Source organism: Miniopterus schreibersii, assembly GCF_964146895.1.
Source record: "Miniopterus schreibersii genome assembly, chromosome: 13".
In the NCBI taxonomy this organism is placed as follows: Eukaryota; Metazoa; Chordata; class Mammalia; order Chiroptera; family Miniopteridae; genus Miniopterus; species Miniopterus schreibersii.
In genome coordinates this window covers 58,442,856-58,448,855 of record NC_138113.1, presented here as the reverse complement: position 1 = coordinate 58,448,855, position 6,000 = coordinate 58,442,856, and positions in this window count along the sequence as shown.

Here is a 6,000-nt window from a genome sequence, read left to right as displayed (position 1 = left end):
CAATTAAATTTAAGAAGCCTGTCTTGGTTTGTTTTGAATAATTATCTTGCTGATGTGATGCTTTTCATTCATAAAAGTACAGACCGTCATGCGCAAAGCCGTCTGTGCCAGCAGAGAGCGCTATAAAACTCACTGTCTGCTCTGCTCCCCCAAAAGCCCCGAGCGAGGCTCCCCTGTGACTGCCTTCATTCAATCCCTTCTTGCCTGTGGAGCAGCTGGGTAGATTCAAACTGCTGTCCAAGTTCAAGCAAGGGGCACTCAGACCAATGTGAGTGGCCTGTGCATTCCTGAAGGAGAGCAGCATTTTAAAATACAAGCACATGCTTTCTTAACTGTTTTCTTTCTGCTGTTTGCCTGCTCTTTGCTATTCCCTGATTTTCTCTGCCTCACTTCCTCATGCCCCCTCCAGGCCTCTTCCTGTGGCCCCTCTGTGTCACCGCATCCCGCATTGATGCTGCTGCATGCCACTCACTCCTCTGGTGTGTCCTGCTCGCCTGGGCTCCTGGTCAGCCTCAGCGATGCACCTGAGCATGGCAGGTGTTGGCCTATATGATGCAACAAAGCAGTCTCTGCTCCTTTCTTCTGTCTCCCTGGTTTCCCACGCTCTATTCTTAGGAATCAGGGTCTCCTTTCAACACAGGGACAGATGGCACCCCAACACGAGAGCACTGGGTTCCTGAGGCTGCACGCAGGAAAAGGGAAAGTAGGACCAACCAAAGAACAGGCCTCCCCCACTTCCCAGTTTGCCTGCAGAGCATCCTGTTCTTGGCTTCTGTGCATTTCTCTTTTTTAATCTTCAGTCAAGGATACTTTTTCCATTGCTTTTCAGAGAGAGTGGAAGGGAGAGACAGAGAGAGAGAAACATCGATGTGAGAGACACACATCGACTGGTTGCCTTCCCACATGTGCCCCAACCAGGACCAGGAATCAAGCCTGCAACTGAGGTATGTGACCTTGGCTGGAATCAAACTGAGACCCTTCAGTCTGCAGTCCTATGCTCTAACCACTGAGCGACACCAGCCAGGGCTTTGCATTTCTTTAAAACTGTTTCCTCTTGATTTTTTATGTACAAGAAAACCAGCATTTGGGGGCATCTGTGGCATTGCGGGCACAGGGGTTAGTGCTGTGCAGCTCACAGCTCAGTTATTGTTACAGTTCTTTATGTGGCGGGTGCATTTGTCCCCATTTTACAGATGAACAAACTGCTCCTCAGTCTGTTAGTAACTTACCCACAGCCACAAGCAGAGACTGGGGGAGCGGGTCCCAAGGCCAGGGGCAGCTGTCTGGTGGCAGCTGAAAAGGCCCCAGCACACAGGTTCGGCCTTCAGGTCTGCATCCCAGAAAGGAGCTGGTGGGCCAGGGACCCTAGGGGGCTGGGGAGGCTGTTACAGGGACATCTTGATTGTACAGGGAAAGCTGCTTGCAGAAGTCAGTCAGATGAGGAGAGGTTACTAAGACATGGTTTTCGGTGGACATCTTTAACTTCTCTGTTTGACAGAGAGGTGATGGGAAAAGACCTATTGAACCAGGTGAATATATATATATTCCCCACCAATTACTGAAGTCTGCTATAATATGAATAATGAAATAATCCAACCTGGAGGGATGATTCGAATAACCAAATAGATGTTCACATAATCGCTTAGAAATTACTTCTTTAAATCTCTTCAAATCGTGGTGGTTTTTCTGGATCACAAACTATTTCATGCTATGAGTTAGAGAATGGTTTGTAGGCTTCCAAGAATTTCCTTCTTAAAACTCTGCGATTGTGAGTCTTTAAGGACTTCCTCCCTTATTTTCATATTATCTTCCTATGACCCAGATCACTTCCACGTGCTGCTTTCACTCTAAAATGTATGACACGCCTTCAGGATGACCCGCTGCTGCCTTGCAAGTAAGAGGTGTCCTCACTGAGCCCTGCCGGTGGCCCGCTTGTGCGCAGTTACCCCCCCTGTGGCCCATGTGCTGGTGCAGCCGTATTTCCCTCCTCTCTTGCTGCTGTGGGCCCCTCCCTAACGTGCTCTCTGCATTAAAGCCACACCTCCGCCCCACCACCAGTTAGGGCATAGGTTCCTTTCTCCACTTCTGCACCCCCTGGGAGGCTCCCAGGCCTTCTCCGTGAGCTGGATGCCCGCCTCTCCCGCAATAAATCCCTCCAGACGCAGCCTCCTCCCCGTGTTCTCGGCAGATTGCCTCCTGCTCTGTCCCACAGCACCCGGTGCCTTGTGTTACAGTAGGTCCTAAACACATCTGTCCTTTGCCTTGACTGGAAACTCTTTGAGATTGGAGATCGTGCGAGTTCACATCCCCCATATTGTAGTTACCCATGTTCTTTCAATGAATAGATTTGTTTGTCTCTGAAGGAGCAGCCATCAGAAAAATTAAACATATTCAACACCCAAATGAAAGAACCTGAAGTTAAATATGTTAGATCAGTCACAGACTCTTCTCAGTACCAGAGGTGGCAGCAGTCATCCGAAAGCTGGCAGGTGATCTGGGCACCTTGGCAAGACCCTGTGTCTCTTTGAACCTCTATCTCCACTTAAATAAGAAAAGGGTTGGCAGTATCTGCCTGTCTAGCCCTTCAGGTTCTTATGAGGATGACATGAGATAATACATCAGAAAATGTGCTGGGAATCGCAATATTGCTCCAAATACAAAATTGCATTGTCTTATTTAAGAAAACTATTGGAACTTAGACACAAATTGGACTGTATATTGTGTACCTACAGCAATCTATTTCTGACTTAAATTTAAATTTGTACCTGAATGTACTTTGTGAATAGCTTCAAAGGGATCATCAGACTTTTCCATCATAATCTGGAAAGCCTGTCTATAGTTAAGTATACCGACCTGGGAGATTCTGAAATAGGACCATTGGTTCTGTCAAAGAGAACCAAGTTGTCTTCTCCTGAATTCCTGCTTCCATGTCTCTGGATCTATTTTGCTGCTTGAGAGAGTTCTAAGACAGCTAAGTTACCTCAAGTAACAAAATCTACCCCATTTATCCCATTAGTCATTGACAGTGAGTAGTCATTAACCGACCAACCTTAGATTTTAACGGGGAAACTGCATAACACTGACAATGTTTATAGCTTGTTCTGATTTCCAAAGGCATCAGGTTCCATGTCGTAGTTCTGTTTGGTCATATGGATTTTCCTTGTGTTGAGGAAGACTTGGGAAGTTCAGTGTGGAATTCTTGGATTTAGTGTAAAGAAAACTTTACAAAGAAGTCATCACATCTTGCTGTTTCCCTCCAAAACAGGGTAGTGGAGTCAGGCCAGTTCAGAAGGATGGGTCATGCCCTTTTCTCTTTTGAGATTTCTCACTCAGATGCCTCAGGGGTCCTTTGAGTTTGTCAAGAATCAGGTCTCAGGAAACCATTAGACTAAACTACTGTGTAAAGTATGCGAAGGCCTGGCCTTCCAGAGGCACATCCTGTGTTTCCCATCAAGAGACGCAGAGCCATCAAATGTGGTTCTATCGGTGGGGGGGCTGCCCCAGAGAGGTCCAGGGCCCACGTGGAGGCCTTCCATCCCAATCCCAATCCCAATGCAGGGGGGAGGGCAAGGCAGGGAAAGGGCAGGCATGGCTGTTCTTTAGGTGTGGAGGCCTGATCACAAGGCAATGCCTGTAAGTCAGAATGACTGTTACGGTCACACATGACAGAGCCTTCCTTGGTAGGTTACATACGCGGGCTCACCCTTAAATCCACACCTGCAAGGTAAGGGGACCTGCCCAGTGGTTTGCCTACCTACTGCTGAAGAATAAGCTATTACTTTCACTGAACTGGTTGAGTAGTGGGTTGAATTAGAAAACTGGCATGAAAATTATAAATTGTCTCCTAGTCAGGTACCCCCAAAGTACAGAGGTGGAAATGTTTTATGGAAGATTTTTTGACTCACTCACCTAGTCTTATCTCTAGGAGAGGTGTAAGGAACTCATGGAATACAGAAAGGTATAAAAACTATGGGCCATGCCCTGGCTGCTGTGGCTCAGTGGTTGGGCATCATCTCATCCACAGAAAGGTCTCCAGTTCAATTCCTCCTGGTCAGGGCACAGGCCCTGGTTTCAGGCTCAATCCCTGGTGGGGGGCAAGCAGGAGGCAGCCGATTAATGTTTTGCTCTCACATCTATGTTTCTCTCTCTCTCCCTCTCCCTTCCTCTCTCTCTCAAAATCAATTTTAAAAAATAAATTAAAAAAATAAAAATTAAATAAAAAATTCTCGTTCATATTGGAGATGATTTTTAAAAAATATGTGGACCATACTGTATACAGTGAAAATGATGAATTACTAGAAGGGTGAAGGTTAAAAGAGAGAATTAACATTAAAAATGTAGTCTAGAGGGTGAGTGAAATCCCAAGTAATGGTAAATTAAATATTGAGCTAGAAGAGTTGAGGGGTAGAAAACCTACCATAAAATGTCTCAAAGTAGAGAAAAATTTATAATATATGATTGCAGTCAAACTCTTTGTGTTATTGCCTAGGGCGATAGATTGGAATTAAGTGGAGAAATGACAGTCAAAAAAATAAAGGTGAGATTTTCATTGGATTTTTGTGCTTTCCATTATAATGAATGTTTTAGGAAAACATTTAAAATTTCTCTTATTAGGCAAAGATTGTTTAGGTTTCGGTAACCTGAGAAGTCCTATTTCCGCAGTAGTTCATAATAAAATGACTTACTATATGACAATGTCCAACATCATTTCTAGAACATGTTAATACAACCATCAAGTATTCTAAAACATTTTTCTAAGAAGACTGAAAGTTTCTTCAATGTACCATAACTGGGCTTGGTTAGGGAGAGCTGGCTCTGTGGGAAGAGACCAAGGATGTAGTCCGATGGCCTAGTCACTACGCACTTGCTGTGAGGTGGGGTTTAACTTCAGGAAGCCAGAGGGTACATGGTGACCACTTGGCCCTTTATTTTACTTTTGCAAATAGCAAAATAGATTTAAAATTCTTCATCCAGAAATGATTATTCTTGGCGTTTCACATCAGAAAAAGTGACCTAAAAGCTATTTTCTGGAAAAGAAATATTTTGATAAAGGACTCTGACTTGTTTGAATCTTTGCATCATAGTTTCACTGCATTATTGAACATTTTAAATCTGAAATCTCGAGTGCCTGTCCCCATTGTAGTCGCTTTACTTCCTTTGGGACGCTGGGCCAGGGAATCCAGTAGAATGACTCACCTCTTATAGAACTAGTAATTTCTTCCACATTTGAATGGCACTGGGTTTAGAAATTCCTATCATACTCGTGCTAATTGCACTTTCTTTTGCAATTTGCAAACACATTTTAAGGTGAATTGGAGTGAAGGCATGTGACTGCTGTGCTGAGCATGCTTGGTACCCTTTTTTGGCTTAAGAGAAATGGGCAGCCACATGGAAAGCAAAGTGGGCCCAGAGGTTAGGCAACTGGTGACCTGAGAGGAAGGTCAACACGCCTCTCTGGATTTCTAAAATGCGGAGCAGCCAAATGTGTTCTAGGGAGTTTGCCTGCTAGTCCCTGACTCCCTGCCCCGCCTGGCCCCACCCATCTCTCTTTCGTCTCCCTTCCTCTCCTGCCTGCCTTTAGGGTGCCTGACCGCCCTGTGCTTCAGCTTCAGCTCTGTGGGCTCCTGGGCAGCCTGTTCTAGAAGGAGGTCATTTACCGAGTGGGTGGTTAATACGAAAGTCTGATAAGAAGGAAAGTCCTTCTACATAACAGGAGTCTTGGGTCTGGGTTCAAAAAGCAACTGGTTGTTTTGGTAAGAAAGTGCTGAGCAAGGCTCAGGCATCAATTTCTCCAGAAAGATGTCAGAAGCAGTGCGCCTCGGGCATTCACGAAGTTACTGTTGTGGCTGTTTATTTTTTTGTCATGAAATTGTGGTTTGATATGATTTTCAATGACACAAGTAACTTAACTTATGCAAGGTGGAATTAGAGCCGTCTCCTCCTCTGTCTGATCAGTTCTCTGGAAGCTGACTTGGGCACTCTTAGGCTTGGTTTCCCTCA